A 15,843-nucleotide genomic window follows, 5' to 3' on the forward strand; every position below is an offset into this window, starting at 1 on the left:
TGAAAAATATTTTTTCCAAAAAAAAAGGTGAAAATGTGTTCAAAGAGATTTTAATAGAAGTGTCGGCTTTTCAATCAGCTCCAGGTATTATGGACTCTTGACAGCCGTCAACTTGTGGCGGTCAAGTTCTCCTTACTACTGAAAAGACTCTATAGATGCCTGTGATGAACTTGTTAATTATGCCGTAGCAGAGATTGCTCTATCCTTCCTTCTACTGATCACACTGTCTTTCCATCCCTAACCTGGCTGTTCTTTAAAGTTTTTCTTCTTCATCTGTCTATGTTTATATTAAGCTACAGACCATGTTCATGTAACTTTCAGAACCCCTTATAAGCCCAGATAAATATGAACATTCAGAATTAGGGCTGCGTCTCCCTCTTTTACTCAATTGTGCCAAGGGATTGCTGCACATATGAAGAGCATGGATTGATCTGTGGGGAACTTTGTGTCAGATTTTGCTGACAGATTTCACAGCTTTATATCTGACATCTTTAAGGTAAATTCTCTATGATGTAATCTGTTTGTCTTGATTAACAGGAAACGTTAATATGTAAAACAACTACATAAGACTAATACTATATAAGGAGATCTAAGAGTTCAGCAGTATTAGGTGACTGAGTTCATTAAAAAAAATGTTTAGGTTTGTGATGACCTTAGATATGAAACAAAATGATACAGAGGAAAGAATAGGAAAAGTGATATAAATCTGGTTATTTGTATTCTAAACTGTTACCACACAGCTGTGAAATTGATTTTACAGTAAATGAATGTAAGCAGATTTTAAGCTGGACAAATTTTAAAGACACTATTTCTCTTCATATAGACAGCTGGTCTTCACATTAATGTCAGCTATAGGATTGATAGTTTTATAGGAAGAGTGGATTTATTTATTTATTTATTTTTGCCTCTAAGCCAAAACTAACTTCCTTCCTTATTGCTTGCTTTCTTATTTAGCATAATCCAAGGCCTAACAAGACAAAGTAAAACCCATTCTTGTAGAAATAGCTCCCCTCTGTGGCCATTTCTGAACAATGAAATTTTCATACATAACTGCTGTGTTCTATTGACCCTGAAGTTAGAACACTGTCCTTTTTTCTATTGTTTAATTTAAATAGGCTGGGGTTGGGTTACAAACACTTGAATGTGGGGGGAATGGGGGATGAAATGTTGTTCTTATTGTATGAGTAAAGAGCAGTAGAATTGTACTTAGCCTGTGATGATTTGAAGGCATCAAGAGAGGGTGGGGACCTGTCCCTCTCCACTGTTTAAAGACAGAGCTGATTAGGCTCCATAGAGAGTCTTCTGTTAAGTGACCACTGCAGCTGAAATCACTGACAATCAGGTTTAAGTGCTTAATCCTCTTGTGGTGACATTGTTCCTGTGGGTACAGTGTTTTTGTGTAAGAGACCACCCAGACTGCACTAGCAGCGAGCGAGGTTCCCACACTGAGAGCTCAGCTGAAATCACTGAGAGCTGGTGGAACCTCAAGAGGCCAACTCGCAGAGGTCACAGTGGCAGGTGGCAGCAGAAGGTGACTGTGCAGGGCCATTGGCAATAGAGCGGTGGAGTGAACGGTGGCACAACGAACAGACGTGAGTGGCCAGAGCGAACAGTGAGCAGCTGGAGGAACAAGCAAAGTGTCTTCTTGTCCCCTACCTGGGAGGTGTACTCACGTGAAAGCACCTCTGAACTCTGAGTCTCCACTGACCAAAGATAATACCGGTGAGTGGAGAGTGGTGAAGGGAAAAGTGAAGGGCATGTTAAATAAACATTTGTTTGTTGGACTATATTTTAGTCACTTTGCTCCAGAATGCTAGTTTTGTGACTGGGAATGGAAACTTATGTAAATATGTTTCCTAGTAGGCCCAGATTTTTAAAATGCATCATTTGCCAAGGTTGTTATCTCACATTGTTGCTATCTTGGGAGGTCATTATGTTGAGGAGTTTCTGTACTAAACATTTTTATTATTATAATTAATTTTTACATAAGAATGGTCATACTGGGTCAGACCAATGGTCCATATAGCCCAGTACCCTGGTCTTACAACAGTGGTCAAGGCCAGGTGCTTCAGAGGGAGTGAACAGAGCAGGTAATCATCAAATGACCATCCCCTGTTGCCCATTCCCAGCTTCTGGCAAACAGGCTAGGGACACTCAGAGCATGGTGTTGCATCCCTCCCCATCCTGGCTAATAGCCACAGATGGACCTCCTCTCCAGGAATGTATCTAGTTCTTTTTATAATCCTGTTATAGTTTTGGTCTTCACAGCATCCCCTGGCAAAGAGTTCCCTGGGTTGACTTTATATTGTGTGAAGAAGTACTTCCTTTTGTTTTTTTAAAACCTGCTGCCTATTAATTTCATTGGGTGACTGCTAGTTCTTGTGTTATGTGAAGGATTAAATAAAATTTCCTTATTCACTTTCTTTGCACCAGTCAAGATTTTATAGACCTCTATCATATCCCATTAGTCATCTCTTTTCTAAGCTGAAAATTCCCAGTCATTTTAATCTCTCCTCCTGTTTCATACCCCTGATTATTTTAGTTGCCCATCTCTGTACCTTTTCCAATTCCAATATATATTTTTTAGGATGGGTGACCAGATCTGCACACACTATTCAAGGTGTACACGTACCATGGATTTATATAGAGGCAATATGATATTTTCTGTCTTTTATCTATCCCTTTCTTAATGATTCCCAACATTGTTTGCTTTTGTGACTGCTGCTGCACATTGATGTTGTTTTCAGAGAACTATCCACAATGACTCCAAGATCTTTCATGAGTGTTAACAGCTAATTCAGATGCCATCATTTTGTATGTATAGTTGAGATTGTTTTCCAATGTGCATTACTTTGCATTTATCAACATTAAATTTCATCTGCCATTTTGTTGCCCAGTCACCCAGTTTTATGAGATCCCTTTGTAAACTCTTTGCAGTCTGCCTGGGACTTAACTATCTTGAATAGTTTTGTATCATCTGCAAATTTTGCCACCTCACTGTTTACCATTTTTCCAGATCATTTATGAATATGTTGAACAGTAATAGTCCCAGTACCAACCTCTCGGGGATACCACTATTTATCTCTCTCCATTCTGAAACTGATAATTTATTCCTACCCTTTGTTTCCCATCTTTTAACCAGTTACTGATCCATGAGAGGACTTTCCTCTTACCCCATGATGGCTTACTTTTCAAAAGTCAATTTAAATTAAATACTTTTTTTTAAATGTATATTTTTTTAGAAATCTTGACCTGTTACGTGTTTTGGTGTAACTTGCATTATTCTTATGTTAAATTTGCATAATCCTAACAAAACATTTGTTTTATTCATATCTTTTATTTATCTCATTGGTCCTGACACCCCCCATGTAAATTCAAACACCCCCCCTAATTTAAATTCCTGGGGAAACCACTGGAGGGCATCCTTTCCCCAATCTCCCCGCACCACCAGTGGCGGGAAGCAGAGCAGCCCAGCCCCAGCCAGCTCCACTCTGCAAGCTCCCAGCTGTGGCGCTCTGCTTCTCACTGCAGATGAATGCAGGACCTTTCCCCAGCCGCCCCCCAGCGACACGGCTGGGGCCGGGGCAAGGAAAGCAGAGCAGTCTGGGGCTGCTTCCTGCCACAGGTGAGTGCAGAGGGTATCCTTTCCCCAACCTCCCCACACTCACCGACGGCAGGAAGCGGAGCACCGTGGCTGAGAGCTGGCATGGTGGAGCGGACTGGGGCTGGGCTGTTCTGCTTCCCACCGCTGCTGCTGAGTGCCTGTCAGGGGGCGGGGAGGGGTGGATAGGGGTTGGAGCAGTCAGGGGACAGGCAGGTTGGGTAGGGAGTGGGATCCTGGGAGTGATTAGGGATGGGGGGTCTCTGGAGGGGGCGGTCAGGGAACAAAGAATGGGCGGGAGGCAAAGCTAGTTTGATATAACGCGGTCTCACCTATAATCGGGTGAGATTTTTTTGTCGCCCGAGGACCACATTGTATCGGGGTAGAGGTGTTAATTTGTTGTAAACACTTAATGCAACATGTATTTTGCTGAGCTGTTTTCACAGAACCAAAGGTTTTAATTAGGTTTGTTTATCATAGTTTTACACACATGTAGGTATATAGCACTTTAGTTATAAGCCTGTAACATAGTCGTATTTAGATTTACTTTTTCTTATCTCTTTAATGTGCAGTGCTATGAAATTTAATATCTTTTGCTTTGTTGTCTTTTTTTCTTCTCGGAATTAACCCTGTATTTTAATTAATGTGCATTATTGACTGTTATAAACCATACAGTGTTTTTACCAGAAGTAGAAGACTATATTGGCAATTCAGCAAGCTGTCATAGTTTTAATACGTGTCAGTTTTGGAATGTTATGTGGTTTCTCATGGATTATGTTTCTTTTATACAAATGTTATAATTTGCATGCATATATGTATGTATAAATTACACAAAAAAACAAAGTAAAAATATTGCTGTACAGAGCAAAATTAGTCTATACACAATATGAGTCTTGTCTTGCCACCTGGAAATTTTTCTCTTCTAATTTCATAATATCCTCTGAAAAACAAATAAAAATTATTCAGTTCATGAAATGAATGTCTTTCTTACAAGCATGGCTAAGGGCATGAAATTCAAATTACCTTGATTTTCTTGTTATATGTTAAACAAAATGCATCTAATGAAAAATAGTTTATGAATTATTAAATACTTTGTGTGAAATCTTGCCTCCTCCCATTGAAGTCAGTGCTGGAACTCCCATTGTCTTTAGTAGAACCAGGGTTCCAACCTGTATTTGCAGAAGGATTTGCCAGATGGATTAATTTGTCAACATAATTAATCAGACTTGGGGATGTGTGTTGATTTAGGAGAGCATAGAATATCAGTGTTGGAAGGGACCTCAGGAAGTCATCTAGTCCAACCCCCTGCTTAAAGCAGGACCAATCCCCAACTAAATCATCCCAGCCATGGCTTTGTCAAGCCTGACCTTAAAAACCTCTGAGGAAGGAGATTCCACCACCTCCCTAGGTAACCCATTCCAGTGCTTGACCACTCTCCTAGTGAAAAAGTTTTTCCTAATATCCAACCTAAACCTCTCCACTGCAACTTGAGACCATTACTCCTTGTTTTGTCATCTGGTACCACTGAGAACAGTGTAGATCCATCCTCTTTGGAACCCCCGTTCAGGTAGTTGAAAGCCGTTATCAAATCCCCCCTCATTCTTCTCTTCTGCAGACTAAACAGTCACAGTTTCCTCAGCCTCTCCTCATAAGTCATGTGCTCCAGCCCCCTAATCATTTTTGTTGCCCTCTGCTGGACTCTTTCCAATTTTTCCACATCCTTCTTGTAGCGTGGGGCCCAAAACTAGACACAGCACTCCAGATGAGGCCTCACCTCTGTATCCTATCCCTACCCTCCAGCATATCTACCACTCCTCCCAGTTTAGTATCATCTGCAAACTTGCTGAGGGTGCAGTCCACGCCATCCTAGAAGTATGAAGTTTATTGGAACATCTCTGAGGGTGAGATTTGTCTGTAATCAGTTTCTTAATGTATTAGGCTTAGACTTGCTTTTATTTTGCTTTGTTCTGTCTGTCATTACTTGGGACCACTTAAATCCTACTTTTTATACTTAATAAAATTACTTTTGTTTATTGATAAATCCATAGTAAGTGACTAATATCTGGGGGAGCAAACAGCTGTGCATATCTCTCTGTCAGTGTTATAGAGGGCAGACAATTTATGAGTTTACCCTGTATACGCATTAAACAGAGTAAAACAGATTTATTTGGGGTTTGGATTCCCTTGGGGACAGGGTGTCTGGGTGCTGGAGATAGGTGACCTGCTGAGCAGCTTTTGGTTAAAGTCTGCAGCTCGGGGGGTGTGGACCAGACCCTGAGTCTGGGTTGCAGCACGCTAGTGTCTCTGGCTCAACGAGGCAGGGTTCTGGAGTCCCAAGCTGGCAGGGAAAATGGGCTCAGAGGTAATCTCAGCACATCAGGTGACAGTCCCAAGGCGGTCTATGTGACCGAACTCATCACAGTGGGTATATCCACACTGCAATTGAGCAAGTGGTTACAGCTTGGGTAAGCATACCTGCACTAGCTTCAGTTGAGCTATCATGGCTAAAACTAGCAGCATGGGTTTAAATGTGGGCTCTACAAGCCTGCCTAGAATCCTGGGAATGAATTCATGTTGTTAGCCCATGTTGGGGATCCATGCTGTCATCTCTTCAGTGTTAGTTTTAGTTGAGCTTGCTAGATTAAAGCTAGTGCAGGTGTGCCTAGCCAAACTGCAGTCACACCTTCTGTACAGTGTAGACATACCCAGTGTTTAAAATGGGAATGTTCACTACTCAGTATTTGAAACTCAAGTTGTGTTGCTTAGTTGTGATGGGTCAATTTCTGCTACTTGACTGGATGAACATAACTCAGCAGATCTTAAAGAAGCACCCAGGGTGCTTAATCTCTCAGGGAAAATTGGTAGATTAGGAAGAGGTAGCATATAAACAGGATTAGGGCACTTTAGACCATTTAAAGTCTTTTTATTTCTGGGCCCTACTGGCCTTGTCCAAAGCATCCTTCCTAAAAATATTAAACTGGCCATTTTATTGGTTAGGTGGGGAGTTTACATTTAATTATCTCATTGAACTGACTCTTTGCCAGGGCTCTATCACAGGATTTTTTTTAAGTAATGTTCCACCCCATTTAAAATATACCAAGTGTGCTGCCTTAGATGAACTACACGTTTCTGTCATAGTGCACAATCTCTGACACAATAACTATGTGTGCGTATGGGGTGTGGCCCTATTTATGAAGAGTGGAAGTCAGGTCATTGTCTGTCTTGTTTACTGATCTGTTTTAAAATTTGATTTCCATAAATAGTCATGCTTGGGAGTTTGACATTCACTTGGGTTACCATAAATACTTGTGCATGAGACTTTGAAATTTGCTTTTTGCTAGCAGCTGTGCGAGTAAAAAGCAATCATTTGAATGTTTGCAGAAAGCAAGCAGTAAACTATGATTTCAGCTACTCTTGCTTTAACTTTTTGGGCTTGTTCAAAAGTGAAATTCTGGGAATCTGAACTGCATCTCTTGAAACTGAAGAATGATATTTTTGCATGGCCCCTTGTGAACCAAAACTACGGAGTTTCTTCCCATTTCAGTGCTAAACAACAAAAGTGCTTAAGGTTAACTTTGCTTGTCCTTTTTAGAATCACATCTTTACTTGCTGTTGTAAATTGCCATGCTGAGACTCAGGCTCAGAGCCAAAGATGCCTGCCCATTTTGAGCTATCATCTGCCTCCAATGACAGGGTTTATAAACTTCACTCCAAAGACAAAATTCACTTCTTGTTCCCTTCTGGAAATATACACCAGACTGTTCTGAATCAGAGTAACAGTAGTTTTAAATAACAGTAGAGGTGCATGTTAGTGCATCCTCAAATCTTTGCAAAATTCACTCATGTAGAATTTATGTATGTATTGAGGAGGGCCTGTATCAGAGGTTTACTTGTGGTGCTCCTGCTTTAGGGCTACGGAAATGTTCTGAATCCAAATACCTTAACTGGACCCAAACTACTTTACCTATTATACATAAATGGAACAATTTAAAAACTATTATAAAGGAACAGAAACTGAGCTATGTATTATGCTATAGAACGTACTTCCCAAACTTGGGACGCCGCTTGTGTAGGAAAAGTCCCTGGTGGGCCGGGCCGGTTTGTTTACTTGCCTCTCCGCAGGTTCAGCCCATCGCAGCTCCCAGTGGCTGCGGTTCGCTGCTCCAGGCCAATGGGAGCTGCTGGAAGCAGTGGCCAGTACATCCCTCAGCCTGCGCTGCTTCCAGCAGCTCTGCTCCAGGCCAATGGGAGCTGCTGGAAGTGGCGGCCAGTACGTCCCTTGGCCCGTGCCACTTCCAGCAGCTCCCATTGGCCTGAAGCAGTGCACCACAGCCAGTGGGAGCCGCAGTCGGCTGAACCTGCAGATGCGGCAGGTAAACAAACCAGCCCAGCCCGCCAGGGGCTTTCTCTACACAAGCAGCATCCCAAGTTTTGAAAACACTGCTATAGAACATAAATCAGTTACATCCTTGTTAGTATAAAAAAATGGAATAGCATCAGACTCTTTGTCCTAAGGGGAAAAGAACATGTGTACTGTAATTGTTTTTCACATCTTCTGCCACCATTGTACTATTGATGATTTGGATTTGGATGACCTTTCTCTGGCAGTCTGTCTATGTCAGACATCACGGGCTACAGAAAGTATTTTATATGTCTGAAAATTCTGGCAACAGTTCTAACCTGAGACTCTGAACATTTCAATATTCCTCTGTCCCTATTGGTTAGTAAACAAACTCTTCTCAGTTGATAGTTTCTGTTTGACTTGTGAGAGGGAGATAGTATTTCAGTATAATGTGGGGAATCCAGGAATAGTCTAGAGATAAATATAGTGATAAATGATCTCAATACAAAAGCCCCAAATGGTAAAGTACAGTATACTTGGAAGAAAGAAACCAGAGATCTCCAGGCAGTGTGAGTACAAAATGTTGTGCAGAAGCAGTGCTCTTCTGGAGAGCACTCTCAGGGGTTTTTTTTGTTTTTTTGTTTTTTACAGAATCTTAGCTTTAGTTAAAGAAAAATTCTTTACCCTTAGGCTTATGAAGAAAGCCATTAGAATGTTAAACCACTGCAGTGTTATCAGAGAGAACACCCGAAAGAACAACTCTAGCTAGTGTGAATTGCCCTGGTTCATCTCATTTGGACAATAATTCTGAAACCCAGTTATGACAATTTAAAGATTAACCTTTTAGCTTTTCATTGTAGCAAAACATCTAGTTATTCTAGGATTGTGAAAACTGGGTAGAGTATTCTAACATTTGAAAAAAAAACCCTCCAGGCCTTAATTAATTAATTGTTTAAGTTTTTCTAGAAAAGAAAGAGTATCAGCGTCGGGGAAGGTGACCAAGGACAACCGCTGTGAGTGGGGGTATGGTGAGGAATCAGAAAGGGGCACACTAAAAGAACTTTTGGTTGTAGACAGGGCCAGCTCTACCATTTTTGCCGCCCCAAGCAAAAGAAAGAAAAGCATGTGCCGCCCGAGGCATGTGCTTCCTCCACTGGTGCCTGGAGCCGGCCCTGGTTGAATACCAGAACATGAGGCAGAAGATTCTGCCCTGTGCATCCGGGGTGGGTGTCCTGCTCATAGTTTATGAATCGTGCTTGTGGCCTTTCCCCTAATTCAGTGTTTCCCAAACTTGGGACGCTGCTTGTGTAGAGGAAGCCCCTGGTAGGCCGGGCCGGTTTGTTTACCTGCGGCATCCACAGGTCCGGCCGATCGCGGCTCCCACTGGTCGCAGTTCACCACTCCTGGCCATTGGGAGCTGCTGGAATCAGTGACCAGTACGGCCCTCGGCCCGGCCCGCCAGGGGCTTTCCCTACACAAACGGCATCCCAAGTTTGGGAAACACTGCCCTAATTAACAGTGAGTGACTTCCTTCCTTTCATTAAAAATTTCTTCTCTACGCTCAATCTCTGTGCTTGTGAGTGGGGAAGTGTGGCCTCTCAAAGGTGCCCAGGGTGGTGTGTAATTTTCTCAGGTTACTGGGTGGGGTCTTGAGCTGGTTCTGTGTTGTATTGTTGAAAAGGAACCCCTAGATATTGACCCTGGTTGCTGCCAGCTCCACCTGGCAGAAGGGTTACACATGTATGAGTTGGAGATCCTATTTTCCTAGTCATAAGATGGCTACAAGTTATGGCTGATACAAAGAGTGTATTAAGACAGATATTTAAATTACCTGTCCATAATAAAAAGATAGAATAAAAGCCTTATAACCGCCCACTGGGTCCAGCTAAACTCCTGCAGTTACAGCACTGAGGAAGGGAAAAACAATCTCTTTGGACTAGGGATGGGAAAATGCACTTTCTGGCATTTATTCCTTTGAATATCTGTTTTGGGGAGAAATATCATTCTTGATAAAATAGCCTTTAAAATATATTGGTCACACGTCTTCTTGTTTGCTCTTCCCAATGGAAGTCTGAAACTGTTTTCTCTCTGCCCCATAACTGGTGGAAGGCACTAAATGTGTTATGGGATTTGATTTTAGATGTCAGAATACCATTCTGCTGGATGAACACTTCATAGTCCTGAGACAAACGAGTGCTGGTACGTGGGTTTGTGTGCATACTGTTCTCATGTAAAATGGGCAGCTTCCACAAGAGGGTGTCTATACACCCTTGTGAGCAGGAACAAATTCTGAAAGGACCAGCATAGAGTATTTGATTTCTGTTGCATAACAGCTTACTGAACTTTGGACATATAAGTTTCATTTAGGAATAAAGTGCATGAGAGCACAATAAAAACTATTGGTGTTGCTCCAGTGTAACAGAATGCAGCTTCCCCTCCAGCACCACCTATGACTCTGACAGTAGTAAGCATTGTCAATAAAGTAAACAGATTTAACTTAGAAGACACTGATAGAAGTATAGTCTCGTACTGTGCTGTGTGCACTGTCATTGTTCAGACCCACTCTAGAAGAAAGCAGATGAACAAGAGGTGAAATTCAGTACAGGGCCTATGCTTAGACACAGTCCATAAGAAACTGCATTCAATATTGGTTGAATTAGGAGATTTATTAAGAAATATGGTAATTTCAGGTCTGTGACTCAATATGAGTAGCTTTCTAGCTAATACTTTATCCAAGGATAATGAAGACCTAATTAGCATTCAAAAGAACCTTAAACAAAGGATGGCCTGGGCAGTAAGAAATACCAATACCTCTTGTGTTCTTCAGGTGCCAAGGAAAAAAATCAAAATGATTGTAACACAGCATATGTGTAATATACTAAATACACACAGAGAAACAGTGGATAAAAAGCAATGATTTACAAAAAAACAAAACTTTTTTTTTTAATTTAAATCAGATTTTTTTTTATAAAATGCTTTCTGAGCTAAAGATAGTTTTAATTAAAATATATTATACCTCAAAGATATCTCATCATGGAATAGGGATTATAAATTCTAATTCTACAATATGCGACAATATATTCATGTAATGTTTAAGAAAAGTTTTGTAAATGAGTTCCAATAGTTCATGAATTAGGAACCCAATTTTATGGGATCCCAGGGGCTTCTGTATAGATTATTTAGGTTAATCTTTCTATCTACCCAGTGGGACTCAATGCTCTGTCTAGAACAGAGATAGGCAACCTTTGACACCCGGCCTATCAGGGTAAGCCACTGGTGGGCCGGGCCGCTTTGTTTACCTGCAGCATCTGCAGGTTTGGCTGATCGTGGCTCCCACTGGCCGCAGTTCATCATCCCAGACCAATAGGGGCTGCGGGAAATGGCGCAGGCTGAGGGATGTGCTGGCTGCCGCTTCCCGCAGCTCCCAGTGGCGTGGAGCGGCAAACGGCAGCCAGTGGGAGCTGCGATCGACCGAACCTGCGGACACCGCAGGTAAACAACCAGCCCAGCCCTGCCTGCCAGGGGCTTACCCTGAAGGGCCGCATGCCAAAGATTGCTGATCCCTGGTCTAGAAGATACCATCAGAGATGCTTAGTTTTGCTGTTTGAAGAAAAAAATCCATAATACATAACGTTGTTATAGTTAAAACAATGTATATGTCTATCTGATGATGTTCTCTTAATACAGCATGGCAAGAAAATCCTCCAAATATTAATGATTAACCTGCTGAATTGGAGATAGTTCACCTTCCATGACTTCATAAATATCTGCTTCAATTACCTTTGCTAAATGAAATAACAAAATAATCATTCATTTTCTGATATAGCTGTAAAACAAATCTGAAAAGTTTTCAAAATAAATCACTTAAAAATGCGTAGTGTGTACCTTCTAAAAATGAAACCTACATCTATTCCTGAGTTGTGAAGAATGTGTATTAAGGTTATAACAGCCAACAAGAATGCACTTCTATGTAGAAATCCGTGATTAAATTGAGTCTTCCTGACTAGTGATTTAAATCAAATCCATCCTGCAGAGAAATAAAAAATGCAGAATCGAGACCTGTGAAAATATATGTTACAAGTACCTCTGAGCATAGTAAAACTTTTCATGCAAGCTAATTGGTGTGATTAGGAACCTTATTCTGTAGAGGTAGAATTGGATGATTCTGCAATGAGCAAGACGAAAATAGCCCAGAAGGATGGCCCCATTTAAGATCTCAGAAACTTTTGTAAAAACATTGCATTTCATGCTTATATAATGCTGGTAGGACTCCATTTTAAATCAGAATGCCAATGGACATTTGTACTTTTTTAATAACTTCTACTACTACTGTACATAATTATGCCAGTCTAATGTGGTTTATTCACTACCAAGAGTCAGGGCCTTGGAGCTGTGCTCCAGCTCCAGGCAAAAACCTACAGCTCCACTGCTCTGCACTCCAGCTCCAGGCTCCACTCCAAAGCCCTGCCAAGCATCCATGTTTTCATTATTGCACACATCTGAACTAGGCAGCAAAGGTTGGGGAGTAGAAAGTGATGGTGTACAGACCCTGGAAGGTGAAGACAGGTAGTTTGAACATGCTGCCAGAGGCAAGGTGAAATCAGTGGATGGGCTTAAAGAGGGGAATGAAATGTATTAAATGTCATGGAGAGAGAAGAGAGAATAAATGTTCATTGTGGTGCGAGGGACAAGCGATTGTGAAAACTTATACTTCATATGATCTTTATAAAATTAAATCTGCCGAAACATCCTTTAGCTTGGGATTCAATTACATAGCTGGTCACACTAATTATTCCTAGAGATTTGTTGATGTATGAGTGGAAAATATTTACTAGTGATGGCCGATACGGCAAACTAGTGTTTTAGTACTGAAGTGTAATTAATGCCAAATGTGTCGTCATGCCTTAGTCATTGAAAGGAATTTATCATGGATGTCTACAGACCATTCTCAGTGAGCAAAATACCACATCACCCTAAAAAGAACAGGAGTACTTGTGGCACCTTAGAGAATCTATTTCCCTATGTTAAGTTCTCCTCACATCTTCTATGGGTCATCTTAATTATCACTTCAAAAGTTTTTTTTTTCTCCTGCTGATGATAGCTCCTCTCAATTGATTAGACTTTTCCTGTTGGTATGCATACTTCCACCTTTTCATGTTTTCTGTATGTATAAGTATCTCCTGTCTGTGTGTTCCATTCTATGCCTCCAAAGAAGTGAGCTGTAGCTCACGAAAGCTCATGCTGAAATAAATTTGTTAGTCTCTAAGGTGCCACAAGTATTCCTGATCTTTTTGCAGATACAGACTAACACGGCTGCTACTCTGAAACCTGTCACATCACCCTAGTTAGACACATTTTAACTGAGCACTGTGGTTAAACTATATCAACAATACTTTCATCCTCAGTAGTGTGACAAAAGGAATAGAACAGTTGTGTAAAAGTTCTACACAAAAGGGGAAGCAACTATATCCAGGAGTTTGCATTTTTTGTTGGATAATATCCAGGGAAAAACAAGTTGACTCTGCAAGCAAACAACAAAGATATTCAACACATTGTTGTCTTCAGTGGGCCTGTGCTAGTTTGGTGGTGATTGTTGTTTGCAAAAATTGCCCACCATTGTTAACACTAATGCAGCTCCACCAGTCGTAGAAAACAGTGCAAGCTCTAGTGTAGACAAAGCTCCTGCAGCTGCCAGTATTTTTAACACGGTCATTTAGACCTGCTGGGAAAGAATCTGCAACTGTGTAATCCCGCATCTGTCCAAACTGCTCTGCTGGAGGTTGACATAGCGAGGGATGCCACTGTGACTAGCATGTTCCTGAGAAGCTTTGAGTGCTGTTTATGAAATAGATCTAATATGTGCTGTTTAACATCTCTAATCAAAGCTATATTTGGCAGACACTGCATATAGTGTAAATAAAGTGGGACTAGAATAATTTATTAATCCAGTGTGTCTCTATTTCTCTCCCAAAAAGGAAATAGCACTTTACTGGAGTCCAAAGTTTCCTGACTGCTTGGAAGTTCTGACAATATGTAAGTCTGTATAATGTATGTTCCTTAATAGGTGTATTGCTTGAAAAAAATATTATGTACTTATATTGCAATAGCACCTAGACACTTCAATTTGGGATTAGAGCTCTGTTGTGGTGTAGGTGGGGTAGACACATACAGTAAAAAGATAATCCATTTCCCCAAAGAATTTACTGGCTTATAGAGAACATGCTGATTTTCATCATAAGATAACAGAACAGAGATAATTTATAAACGTTTGATATATATGTATATCTTTCTGCTTTTTAGCTATTTGTTTATTGAGGTTACTCTTGTGCTGATCACTATAGCAATGACAAGTCTTGAGTCTTCATATTTTGATTGTTTGCTGTATCAACAAAGAAAGTATCAGGGCTGTGAGTTCACGAAATTGAAAAAACAGTCTTTCAATTGTATTAAACCCTTCTTTTAACCTTCACTTGAAACATGAAAACCGCCTATTCCCAGCACTGAGGGAAAATTGTAAAAGTCTCTAATCCATTCCATCAGCTCTTTCGGTGATTCCTCCTTTAATAGTCCTGTATAGTGAATTAATTACTGGTTTTGAGAATTAATTAACTAGTGTTTTTTTTTATAAGTCTATCATAAATCACCTAGTTTGCCCTAGAGTGACTTACAGGTAACAGGTCCTTTGGTTTTGAAATGCACGTCACTGAAAGACTGGTTAGTCTTATAAGCTGTGGTTAATTATAGTAAGGTAGACTGTGTTTAGTGCAAGTAATTACTGTGAAACATTTCTGGTATACTGCATATTGCTTTTTTCCTTATTGTCTGGATATTTAGATACAGTTTACCCACTAGCTGTATAATATGTTTCTACCTCTTGCAGCCCTACTGATCCCCTCTATGGTTTTTTTAACCTGCTTTATTGCGGAACAAAAAACCCACAGGCGACTGAATGATATATAGGATTGACAATGGGGCCATTATCTATTGGTCCCCTGTGTTTTCAATTCTAGACTGTCAGGCCAGAGCAGATATAAGGGCGATGATTGGGAAGGCAAGTTGCACTAGTCAGCCATATCATCTGATAGTGCTGAAAACTGCCTGATTTACAGGATTGACAATGGACTACGTGCTCCAAATATCAATCTTGTGTGTCGTTAAGTTCTCTGTGATATTTTTACAGAGTTTTCATGGCTCTGTCACTGGTTCAGATTTGGGCCATGTCAATAGACAAAATACATGAATATCTGATGTTGTTTTTTGGCTTTTGTAAAATGAGTTGGTGGGCACTGTCCAGCTCCTATAGGACAGATTTTCTTCATCGCAACAAACATCATCAAAGTTAGCACTCTTACTAAGCGGTCTCAGTAGAGGGGCGAGCATTAGCTGAGACACAAAGGTGCTGGGAGAAGTGTACACTACCACTGTCCTGCTGCATGTGTTAAAGGAGAACTTGGGCCCTAATGCTATATTACCAATATCTTTCACCAGCACTTACTTCACTCAGAAACATTAAACTCCAGACACTGAGCAGCCCAATTTAAAGAAACCTCTGTTTATCCTCCATCTCTGATCACATCATGAATGTGCAGGATTGTTTACCTCAAGCTGCACAGCAAGTTAGGTTTTTTAATTCTTTTTATTATTATTTTGGACTATAGCTTAGACTGAGAAAATCCAAACACTCAATTTACTGTATGATCCAATATAAACAAACCCAGGGTACACACATGCTATGAAAGCAGATGATGCACATCCACTGATTTATTTATATTGGATCAGGCAGTAATATGAGTGTCCTTTCGAAGCACTATTTTTAGCTACTGAAAAGATTATTTTTTGAGATCATTGTAGTTGTAAAATGAGGAGCTTCTGGGTCGATCTGTTTTTTGTATTTTTAATT

The 15,843-nt window shown here is 40.6% G+C and overlaps 1 long non-coding RNA gene across 1 annotated transcript in view; it reads left to right on the forward strand.

Moving 5' to 3' along the window:
* Window positions 1-15,843, forward strand: part of LOC142047330 (uncharacterized) — a 35,168-nt gene that overhangs the window by 977 nt on the left and 18,348 nt on the right. The window contains exon 2 of the long non-coding RNA XR_012656566.1: window positions 13,919-13,976. This is a non-coding gene — a long non-coding RNA (uncharacterized LOC142047330). The remainder of the gene's footprint in view (window positions 1-13,918; window positions 13,977-15,843) is intronic.

The sequence above is a fragment of the Chelonoidis abingdonii genome, chromosome 9, assembly GCF_003597395.2.
Source record: "Chelonoidis abingdonii isolate Lonesome George chromosome 9, CheloAbing_2.0, whole genome shotgun sequence".
In the NCBI taxonomy this organism is placed as follows: Eukaryota; Metazoa; Chordata; order Testudines; family Testudinidae; genus Chelonoidis; species Chelonoidis abingdonii.